Source organism: Meriones unguiculatus, chromosome 2, assembly GCF_030254825.1.
Source record: "Meriones unguiculatus strain TT.TT164.6M chromosome 2, Bangor_MerUng_6.1, whole genome shotgun sequence".
Classification (NCBI taxonomy): domain Eukaryota; kingdom Metazoa; phylum Chordata; class Mammalia; order Rodentia; family Muridae; genus Meriones; species Meriones unguiculatus.
In genome coordinates this window covers 185,623,993-185,636,044 of record NC_083350.1, presented here as the reverse complement: position 1 = coordinate 185,636,044, position 12,052 = coordinate 185,623,993, and the positions used below count along the sequence as shown (strand labels likewise).

The following is a 12,052-nucleotide window of genomic DNA, read 5'->3' as shown; positions in this document are numbered from 1 at the left end:
CCACAAATGCCTCTCCCCAAGTCTGCTGATAGGGGAAGTCTTCCTCTCCTTCCTTCTCATCCTAGTGTATGAGATCACATCAGGAGTGGCTGCATTGTCATCTTCTGTGGCCTGCTAAGGCTGCTCCCCTGTAAGGGGGAGGTGATCAAAGAGCAGGCCAATCAGTTCATGTCAGAGGCAGTCCTGTTCCCATTACTATGGAACCCACTTGGACACTGAACTGCCATGGGCTATGTATGTGCAGGGGTTCTAGGTTATCTCTATGCATAGTACTTGTTTGGAGCATGAGTCTCAGGAAAGACCACTGTGCTCAAATTTTTTGGTTCTGTTGCTTTCCTTTTGGAGCTCCTGTCCTCTCCAGCTCTTACTATTTCCCACTTTTTTCATAAGATTCCCTGCTCTCTGCCCAACAGTTGGTCATAAGTCTCAACATCTGCTTTGATAGTCTGCAGGGCAGAGCTTTTCAGAGGCCCTCCGTAGCAGGCTCCTAACTTGTTTCCTCTTTTCTTCTTCTTCTGATGTCCTTCCTCTTTGCCTTTTGGAATGGGGATTAAGCATTTTAGCCAGAGTCCTCCCTCTTGATTAGTTTCTTTAAGTGTACAGATTTTAGTAGGTTTATCCTATATTATATGTCTATATGAGTGAGTATATACCGTATATGTCTTTCTGCTTCTGGGATAGCTCACTCAGGATGATCTTTTCCAGTTCCCACCATTTACCTGCAAATTTCCTGATTTCCTTGTTTTTCATTGCTGAGTAATATCCACCATCTTCAAAACAAAATGACAGCCTACAGATTGGGAAAGAATCTTCACTAACCCTCTATCTGACAGAGGACTAATATCCAGTATATATAAAGAATTAAAGAAGTTGAAAAGCAACAAATCAAGTAATCCAATTAAAAAATGGGGAACAGAGCTAAACAGAGAATTCTCAATAGAGGAATATTGAATGGCAGAAAAACACTTAAAGAAATGCTCAACATCATTAGCCACCAGGGAAATGCAAATCAAAACAACCCTGAGATTTCACCTTATACCCATCAAATTGGCCAAGATAAAAAACTCAAGTGACAACACATGCTGGAGAGGTTGTGGAAAAAGGGTAACCCTCCTCCACTGCTGGTGGGAATGTAAACTTGTATAACCACTCTGGAAATCAATCTGGCACTTTCTCAAACAACTAGGTATCGTGCTTCCTCAAGATCCAGCTATACCACTCCTAGGCATATATCCAAAAGAGGCTCAAGTACACAATAAGGACATTTGCTCAACCATGTTTATAGCAGCTTTATTTATAACAGCCAGAACCTGGAAACAACCCAGATGACCCTCAACAGAGGAATGGATACAGAAATTGTGGTACATCTACACAATTGGATTTCTTTTGTTTCTTTCTCTGTGAATTGCTGGTCACCAGACATCACAAATGATAGCTTTTTCAAATCACATCTAGTGAAGTTAGATAAAATAAATTTGCCTCAAGGAAGAGTTCTTAGGTTTTCATAGAGGACTTGGAGCAGTTTTACTTTATTTTAGAACTTCCTTAGAACAGAGGGGGGTTTCTGGCATTTTTTAATAGAAACTGACCGAAGAGCACCACCTCTCTTCTGTGAAAGCTCTCTCTAATTTTAAGGCAGTGACAGATGCTAAGTTACAGTTCAGCAGTGCTCCATGGGACTGTGTGCCTTCTCCGCTAGTTCTGGGCTCCTCCTGGCTTACTCCACAAGGAACAGCACTTACATGCACAGCAGCACATAGGCATGTACACAACATCATCCTGAGAACCATAATTGGCCTTTTGTAGGCGTCTGAAAAACCTGGGTGTTTTATAAGTAGTATATGTGTGTCCTCTGTTGGACTAATTAGTGAACCTTTTGGTACAATGTCAAATTTTCATATTAGTGTGATGCTGAGTCTGTTGCAAGTTAATATCATGGCATTTATGTATTTATTTAGTTCAGCCAAAGTCAGGCACAGTGACTATTTACAACAGAGGAGACAAAATATACTTATCAAGGAGTCTGGCAAGATGACTCAGTGAGTGATCAAGCCATTTACACTTCCATATCATGTCATTGAGGGAATTCAGAACAGGAACTCTAACAGGGCAGGAACCTGGAGGCAGGAGCTGATGGAGAGGCCATGAGGGGTGCTGCTCACTGGCTTGCTCAGCCTGCTGTCTTATGGAACCCAGGACCATGTAAGGCTTGCCAGGAGTTGAATCCCAGGAACCCACATGGTAGAAGGTGAGAACTGATGCTTGCAGGTTGATCTCTGACTTAAAAATATATATCAGTGGCCTTGGAGAGGGGCAGCAAGAAGTTGAGAGAGGGAGGGTGGGGTTGGGAGGGAATGAGGAAGGGGGCTACAGGTGGGATACAATGTGAATAAACTGTAATTAATATAAAAAATAAAATGAGTAAATATTTTTTTAAAAATGTGTTTATCAGCGTGAAACCAGAGCATGATAAACTTAATGTATGGCTCATACATATTTTTAATGAAGGTTTGGTGTTTGTACTGGCTGCTTTTATGTCAACCTGAACAAGCTAGAGTCATCAGAGAGGAAGGAGCCTCAGTTGAGGAAGTGCCTCCACGAGATCCAGCTGTAAGGCATTTTCTCAATTAGTGATCAGTGGGGGAGGACCCAGCCCATGGTGGATGTTACCACCCCTGGGCTGGCGGTCCTGGTTTCTATATGAAAGCAGGCTGAGCAAGCCATGATGAGCAAGCCAGTAAGCAGCACCCATCCATGGCCTCTGCATCAGCTCCTGCCTCCAGTATCCTACCTGTTTGAGTTTCTGCCCTGGCTTCCTTAAGTGATGTGATGTGGAAATTTAATCCAAATAAACCCTTTCCTCTGTAACTTGCTTTTTGGTCAAGGTGTTTCATCACACACTAAGACAGTCTATCTCAGTCGTACAGCAATTGCCCAGCAAGAATGCATACAGCTATAGTTTGGGTCTCTGGTACCACATAAACAAACAGATACAAACAAGTTGAAATGTAGTTTCATAGTTCTCCAACACCAGAAGATTCTCAGCAAGTGCCGGGTGGACTGAGGTTCTTGGGAGCATGGAGCAAGCCAAGGTCAGAACAGAGTGGAAGTCTATGAGCATGGATCCTCATTCTCTCCCCTGCTGTAGCCAGGCTCTTACCCAGGATTTCCAAATAGAACATGTTTTCCTCTAAATTTAATCTGATTCAAAGTGAATTTACTGAACTCTTACTCCTCCCAAAGTTGTGTTTTAACTGGATTACCAAATGAGTGTTTGTAAAAAAAAATTAGGTTTCTATTTTTTTTCTATTCCACTAATGAGATTATATCAGGATACCCCAGTTATCTTCACAGGAACAAAAGACATAAATCAAACCCCAGGAATATAGGTGGGTGGCATAGGGCTGCTTCTTCCCTCTAGAATGCCTACTCACTCTTAATGATGGGTGCAATAAATATGTATGGACAGAGTCTGCTTTGTTTCTGTTTCTTTTTTCTTTTGCCGGAAGCCCTGCAAGCATTTTTTGTGAAGCTGAACATGTCGTGAGTTTCCTGGCAAAGAAAGATCTGCTGACACATGCAGAGAATTGAATCCCACAATGATCTGATGCATGTTATTTTGAAAGCATTCTTATCCTTATCCAATAGTGTTATATGTAGTGGAAGGTTTGGTTTCCTTAAAAACTCAGTTATGTAAACATGTTTTTTGTTATAATCCCAAGTTTGTGGTATGGAGATGCTTTTAGTTTATCCACAGCTGATAATAGGCTCATGCAGAGTGTGTGCTCTGTGCCAGCTAGAACCTGCCTCATATGGGAGTGTGGTCTGGGCCAGCTGTAGAGAGCTTAACTCTGAGGACTCAGAGAGGGTGTAAATATGAGAGCCCAGAGAGAGCACAGGTGAAGACTTTGAGAAAATGGACACAGGAGAAAGAAGGCTGCTTGTTCATCCTGCTGTGTTTGCTCTTTATTGTTGCTGGACTGTTAGATAGTCTGACAACTGAGATCGGTATTGTCCATAAGACCTTGATGACCCCAATCAGCCAGAAATAAGTCTAAAGAAGTCTAAGTCTCCTTTCCCTTCTAACCTTCTTTCTCTCCTACCTAGGGTTGGGGGTTGGAAGGGAGGTAAAGGCTTAAGGAACTCCAGATAAAGTAGAGTTTACAAAATAGTGCCTACAGTTGTATGTCCAGGTTATACCACTGGAACTACACATCGCTTTCTTAAATGATATCAAAACTGCATTCAGCGGCCAGAGAGATGACTCAGTGGTAGAGTACGTGCTGCCTTTCTGGTCCTCTTATCAGGTCCTATCTCATCAGGTGACTCACAACTGCTACAACTGAAGCTCCAGAGGATCAGACACACACACACACACCAAAGAAACAAACACATCCATCCATCCATCCATACATACATCCACACATGAAAATCTTAAAACACAAAAAGTATGTGTCATTCAATGTACCAAAGTTTGAGTAACTGTAAAGAGTATATGGCTCAATGGAGAAATCTGAAGACAGATTTAAAAATATTCTGCAATCAGAATGACGGAGTTTATAAATAACTAGAGGCTTAGAACAAGATGAATGCTCTGGGGAAACTTAAGGCATTAATACTTATATTAAAACATTTCTAAAATCAGTCAGTAATCTTCCACATTCAATAGCTATAAAGAAGGCCAAATGAAATCCAAAATAATGAAAGAAAAGCAATGATAGAAGTTAAGGCAGACACCTGTAAAGCTGAAAACTAAGCCCATTCTATGGAAAGATTAATAAAAGCCCATAAACTCCCTGGAGTGTGCACGACTTAAGCACCTTTCAAGTTATCAAAGTTAGACGGAAAACAGGATATCACTTAAGGGAAGAGTGGAGATGCGTGATAATGCAGGAATGTTCTGAACAGTGCTGTCCCCACAGTCTGATATTTTAGATGGAATGTGCCAGTCAGGGTACGTGAGGAGTTTGGTAATGCGAACTGGAGGCTGTGCAAGCACACCGCCTGCTCATAGGCCTTAGAAATTGGTTTATGAGAGGGTGGCGCTGTGGAGCAGTGATTCTCAATCTGTGGGTTGCAGCCCCTTTGGGTGGTCAAACAACCCTTTCACAGAGGTTGCCCAAGGCCAGCAGAAGACATAGAGATCTACATTATGATTCATAACAGCAGCAACATTACCGTTTGTGGTTGGGGGATGTCACCACAGCCTGACGAACTGTATTAAAGGTCCACAGCATTAGGAAGGTTGAGAGCACTGCTGCAGAGTCTAGACAAAAACTCTCCCCAACCCCAACCCCTTGCACACCACTGCCCAGCGTTTTTCCTAACAGATGCTAAGGTAAAGATCCAGAGATGTTAGACTCTAGAAGCTTTAGTTTCAAGCTTTGGAGGTATTGCTCAGCTCACCACACTTTCCTGGCTCAGTACCTTCAAGGGGCTAGGTCAGTGAAGTGCATGCTTGCTCACTGAGCACCATCTGCAGATACAAAGCATCATTTTTACTGGTCTTCAACTTACCAGCTTGATCATGTTTCTCTTTAGCCTCTTTTTTTTTTTAATTTTGAAGTGACCATTCCTACAGAGAATAACAATAATAAAGCTAATATTCTACCATTTCTTGAGTTTTTTGAGCTGTTTGTACTGGGACAGCATGCCGGAAACTGTTTGGAGGCATGCAGCTTAAAATAATGAGAAAGGAGACTGCAGCAGCTGGGTGAGCTGAGCAGAGAGCAGGGAACATCCCACCTGTCTCTCCCTCCTCTGGTCCTTCTGGTCTTTTTTTTTTTTTTTTTTTCCTCAGGAGCCAGGAGTGGGGTTCCTTGTTTCAGAGCATGCCTAGCAGCAAGGATGGGAAGATCCTCCCAGGAGCAGCATTCTGTACCAGTTAAGAATGAAGGAATTAATTATGGAGTATGGCTATTCACTGTTGCTATGGAGATCTGTGAGACCAATGCTAAATCTCTCTCTCTCTCTCTCTCTCTCTCTCTCTCTCTCTCTCTCTCTCTCACACACACACACACACACAATCCCAGAGAGAGATGGTGGCATCTCACTCCCTAGCACTAGTATATTTGAATCATATCTGTCATAAACCGAGAATGTACACACACACCTTCTTTTAATTTTTAGTTTAAAATTTCCTGCCTAAAATCTTTATAACCTTAAAAAACAAACAAAGAAAGCAGTCGAGGTCAAAGCCTCCAACTTCTAAAACAAACAAACAAACAAACAAACAAACAAACAAAAAAAGAGCCTTCTGGTGTTGGTCACCTTGGTTTGCCTGTGGTATATATGCAAGATTAGAGTCTCACAACAGCGTAATGCAGCCATGACCATTCAGGCCTTTACAGCCATTGAAGCAGGACAGTCTCCCCAAGCATGGTTGGCTACCATAAAAAGCCAAAATGTTATGCTCAGGATGCGAGGCTAAGCACTGCACTCAGGGTCAGCCGCTTTGGACCCAGAGAAGAGCATGTCTGATTGCATGCGGGTTGATGCCCCAGGTCCCGCTTCTGAGAAAAAGGTATCGGATGGGTCTGATGCTCTTTGGGTGGATGACACCTAAATGAACATCAGTACAAAGTCCCAATTTATTTCTAATATCAGAGATCAGACCTCTACTCTTGCCTGATGCGTCCAAAACAAAAAGGGGGAACTGTAGAGAGCTGCGTAATGCCGCGCCTGAAAGATGGAGCTGGTTTCCGCCTTCCACCTTCCTGATGGTGAGTGCTCTCTGTCACAAACAACTCCACATTTGGCTAAGGCTGAGGATCTGGCTTGCTTCCATGTATATGGACCTATCTGCATTGCCCACGTGGCATGCTGAGGTTGGCTACCCAGAGGCTATTTAAAGTGGGCTGGCTTTCCCCAGGGTCAGATGATTGTTCAAGGTTCCTGAATAAATTGCATTGAAAAAAAAAAAAAAAAAACCAAAACAGTTAAGAGAAATAACTCCTTGTGCAACAACATTTCCATTTCAAGTTTCACAGAGTTCTATGGCTTCTGCCATTTCTTGGGGCATGTCAGCTCCCGACATGCTGTTTCACCCATAACTTACAAAGAAATACTTTATAAATTTTCTTTGCACGTGGAGTCTGGCAGAAATAAAATTCAGAAATATTGGCGTTTCCATCATTATCGAGCTGAACAGAATTATCCAGCAATGGAGAAAAATGGGTCTACAACAAGAAAGAAATGTAATGAGGGATGTTCCTCACGGTGGCCACAGCACATGGGTGCTAGGATATTTATTCTCATGCGCAGTCCAAATGCGGCAATGATAACTTTCATACAAGTATAAGATGAAAACTTGTCAAATTTTGTCAAACTACTGAACTTTTGGGCAAGTAAAGGGATAAGGTAGTAACGTTGGCTTAAAAAAACATTGTGATAAAAATAAGTCTCAGAATATACATAGATGGTAGATTTTGAAAATAGGTAAAACACTTTATAAGATGTTAAAATAGTTTATAATACTATGTAGGGAGTCCAACAATACTGCTGGCTGTTGTTTTCTTCAATAGACAGAAATACACCCATTAACACATAGCTCCGTCCTGTCTAGACTCTAAGTTAGAAAAGGAAGGAATGACAGAACACAGGCAGTGCATTCTAAATGTGCATTCAGTCTGACCTTACCTGGTCACCGCCACGCTGTAGTTTTCATTTACACTTTTGGGAATAATGAATAATTCGCAGAAACATTTCTTGATTTTTAAAGAGTCTTCCTGTGCTCTGTTCTGCTTAATACGTTACTTATATATAGGAAAAGTTAAGATTTAACTCTGTGAGTACTGAACAAATACTGAAGCTAGAAAATCAACATTTGTGAGGAAATTTTACTGTGTGAATTAAATGTTTCAAAGGCCCCTGATATTTGCTTTTCCCTCCCAAATATAAAGAGTCAAGTTTAAATATATTCTTTCCAACATTTTGATTTTTGAAAACTTGTTTTCTCTTTTCTTAAGGCTTCCATGTTTATTAGGGTGCTTGGCTTCTAGAAGTTTTGAATGTAACAGGTACAAGGTCAGTTTTCCTGGCTGAAGATTTTGCACCTTGGTTGCATATGTCCTAACCTTGTTCTTTAATGATAGATGAGGTTTCATCTCTGATTATGGGCTATTTTATAAGAAGACTGACTGTCCAAAGTTCTGCATAAAATAATTCACATAATGTAATGAAAGACCCCGGCCCCCCTCCCCCAGGTGCTTGCTGCATCTGGAGACAACCATGGAGAAGGCCTCATAACACACACATAAGAAAACAGACGCCCCGGTAATACACCAGCAGTAACGTGAAGAGCTCATGCCAGCACTCTCCTGAGGCCTGTACTGTTTTCTTTCTTTACTGAACCTTGGGCTGACATTCTAGTTTCTAGAAGTTTTCTGCTAATGAACTGAAACGATTCCTTTTAATGCTGCTACTAAGTGAGCTACTTGAATCTTTAGCTTAATGAGCTGGAGGTGTTAACAGAATGGTAAGATATGTTCTTAGCCGAGGTGAGCCTCTGGATAGACTCCCAAGATCTACCTTCATTACCAACCCCCTGCAAAAAACAACAGCACAAACAATACAAACAAAAGCAATCCTGTTATGGCGGCCTGTAAAGTTGTTTCCATGGTGACCACACAAGGTAGCTATATCTGCTCTCCAAGCCTTCAGGCAAACATGAAAGAGAAGCAGAAAGAACCACTGATTAAGACTGAATAGTTGTGATGAATTTATTCCAGTAAGCAACAGTATCCGATAGAGGAAAGAAAAGCTCTCAGTGTCTTTGTTTCATTTCCTTTTGCCCTGATAAAATACCCTGACCAAGGCAGTCTCTAATTAAATGATAAATACCAAAGTAAAAAAGAACTTCGAAAAGAGACCAACAACTGTGCGTTATCTCTTGTAGCAATGTCTCAGTGTGATATACCCCTGATTTTCAAATTTTATTTTCCTATGGAATCCTAAAAACTTTAGTATATATTGTGAGCTAATATTTGAAGAGGTATAAGTTATAATAAAAAAATCTTGAAAATAAATGTAGGCCTTATTAACCTTGTTGATATGAACTAAATAAAGTATTCTTTAGAGATGCATCCTCAACTAAGTGCATGGAGAAAAATAATATGTAAATTTCTTTTACATTTAAAGTAACTCATATTTAAGTATGATGTTCATAGTGTAAGTCAATATGCTTGCTGGTTCAATCTTTTACCAAAAAGTTTATAACATTTTTATTTTCTAAAGAAGATGAGTTCCTTAGGCTTGACCAAAAATATAATATAATTTTCTATTAGCCATCAATAAATTATATTTCTTATCATACCCTTTCTGGGAAATCTTTGCACCTCATATCATCAAATAGTTGTTATTCCTCTCATTGTTTTAGAGCTGTACACAATTTATATAGGGAGGCTAAGATGTTCATACCTTCTTGCCAATATTTGAGATTATATTAGCAACATTAGGGGTATGATTATATAAATGCATTAAAGTATTTTGTAATACTGTTTTTCACTGTTGTTTATTCATTATATGATCAACGAAGTCTGCATTTTAACAGTGTCTCTAGGTGATTTACAAGTTCATTAGGATCTGGGAAGCGCTGCTGTAGAGAGCCGGATTCTATCCTGCCCATACTCTGAAGCAGCTTCATCATCTAGGCACATGTTACTTAAGCTTCCACAGGCTGTTTCATCATCTAATCATCTAGAAAGTATGGCAGTAATGCCAACTGCTTAGGTTCTGAGGAGCACAAAATACTCTGTGTCCCTAAGTGGTCAGGTAAATGTAACCATTGCAAGTGATAATATATATTAAGAACAAATTAAAGTTCAAGTGTCCATTGGCAATCTTAAGAGCTCATTTACAGCAAGTAACTAATAGCTTATAAAACTCAAATTCCCCAGTAAATAGAATCTAATTAATTGAGTATACAGATGTATTCCAGCATAATTACATTTAGGTTAGTTGTTCCGAAAAGTATTTTCTCATTCAGTACCCTTAGAATGCCCTGTGCCTCTACAGATGTCAAATATCTTACCTCAACCCTTCCTGGGTGATTCAGATCCCTGGAGAGGTTCCCAGCAGTTTTCTGGGCGATCCTCACACATGCTGTAACTTAAATGATTGATTCAGATCTTCAGGGATAGTGAATCACAGCCCTTCCATATGCTTATCCAGCCCAGGAGGAGAAAGCTCGTCCACAAGGACACAGCTAAATCTGCCCGATGTGTGTCATTAGCTTAGTGATGACTGATTCATGGTAGTGTTCAAACATTCAAATGCTTCTTCTAAGTGGCTAGTATTTATCTCTATGATGAATTCCAGTAATGATTTGTCTGTGAGAGAGAAAGATTTCTAATTGCTGGCAGGCTCCAAACAGCTGTGCCCCGAGTTGAGTTAATCCTGAAGGGCTTCCGAGCACTGTAACCTCATAGCGAGCTCTGAGTGCCCAGCACCAGCGCCTAGTCAGATTCAAAGTATTTGCGCTGCTACAGAATATTCTTTCCGGTAACTTTCTTGTCTTTGTTCTGTTTATAGCAATTTTCATCTCCAGCCTCACAGCTGAAGTCATTGCCAGACTTAGAACAGAAAGAAGAAAGAAAGAACAGATATATTTTCTAAAATGGGAATCTAGGTTTGTTTTCTGGCCTAAAATGAACTAAAAGGTGCTGGTCATTAAAACATATCTTTTAATGAGCTTAAGACTGAACAAGGTGGTTTGGCTTATAAATCATGATTTCTGTGTACCTGTTCTAGGCCTTGTATTTAGTACCACGGTGATAACCATCGGCCAGAGATGCCCTAACAGATCGTCCTTGGTCAGCTGGTCTCTAAGAAACGGATATTTATTTCCTATACCCAGCTTAGAAGTAAGAGCATGCCCACTTAGTCTGGTTAACTAGCCTGCTGAGGGCTCATTCCTTGTAGCTACATTGACTGGGGACTGGTGTTCATGAATTGGCATTTGTTGCTGGAAGAGAACCTCCTTTTACTGCATCAATAAAATCTTGTTAGCGTTGTAGCGCTCAGAGAGGCAGAGACAGGAGGATCTCTGTGTCAGCCTAATCTACAAAGTGAGTTCAGGGCTACACGGAGAATTCCTGTCTCAAAACAAAACAAAACAAATCAAATTGTTACTGTAAAAAGTGCAAGTGCTTTAAGACTCTAGAATCAGAAAATCAAACTGGCTCCCCGCCTACTGCGCTTTCACTGGCTCCTTTTGCTCTTTTTATGACCAGATCCAGCCCACTCCAGTGTCTGAAGACTGCTCTTTTCCCACTCAGTACATGACAGATACACTGTTACCATTCAGACCAGAGTCCTTGTGGTCTCATCAACACGATGCTCCTTTGATTCTTGCTCCTTCTCTATAGTATTCTGGTGCTTCCAATGTTTCTTTCTTATTCATTTCCATGTCACCTGTTTTAGGACCCATTCTATTTTTACATCTCTTTCCCTCTAAAATAGAATCACTGAGAGGGCTAGCAATATTTTTGTTATTCATCACGGCTTCAAGGCTTCAAAGAGTCTGATATAGATTGTAAAGATGACAAAATGTATTAAGTGAATTAAAGAATGAAAAAACTTACTTAAGATGCATGCAGTCTTACTGTGATAAGCATGTTTACTATCCTGACAGGAAATCAATTCTAACCCTCAACAATTCTCATTGTCCAAATGTTCTTCAAAAAAACCGTCAAAAATCTGTTTATCGGTAAGTTTTTCTACTTATTCCATCTCAGAAAAATAGTCTTCTACATTGATTGACTTACACTATGTTCTGAACTCTAAGAAAATTGTATTATTCCATTTTGTAGGCACAATGTGATTGTGCAGTGTGTAAAGATTGTGCCCTCATATCTGGTTGTAATCCTTGTTCTGAGAATCTCCTGTCTCATGTTGTGTAAACACGGCTTCCAATTTGTTCCTTGATATGTCATTAAAGAGGCTTGACAGAAGCTGGGCTGGTGGTGGGTGGTGCATGCCCGTAATCCCAGAATTCGTAAAGTGCACGTATCTCAGAGATTTTGGTGAAGAGGGACTCAGACTACCATAGGGG

At 40.6% G+C, this 12,052-nt stretch overlaps 1 long non-coding RNA gene across 4 annotated transcripts in view; it reads right to left on the bottom strand.

Moving 5' to 3' along the window:
* The window catches only part of LOC132652486 (uncharacterized), an 88,844-nt gene extending 78,363 nt beyond the window's left edge, over positions 1-10,481 (bottom strand). For all 4 annotated transcript variants that reach the window (XR_009590128.1, XR_009590129.1, XR_009590126.1 and 1 more), the window contains exon 1: positions 10,031-10,481. This is a non-coding gene — a long non-coding RNA (uncharacterized LOC132652486). The remainder of the gene's footprint in view (positions 1-10,030) is intronic.
* Between the last annotated feature and the right edge of the window lie 1,571 nt (positions 10,482-12,052).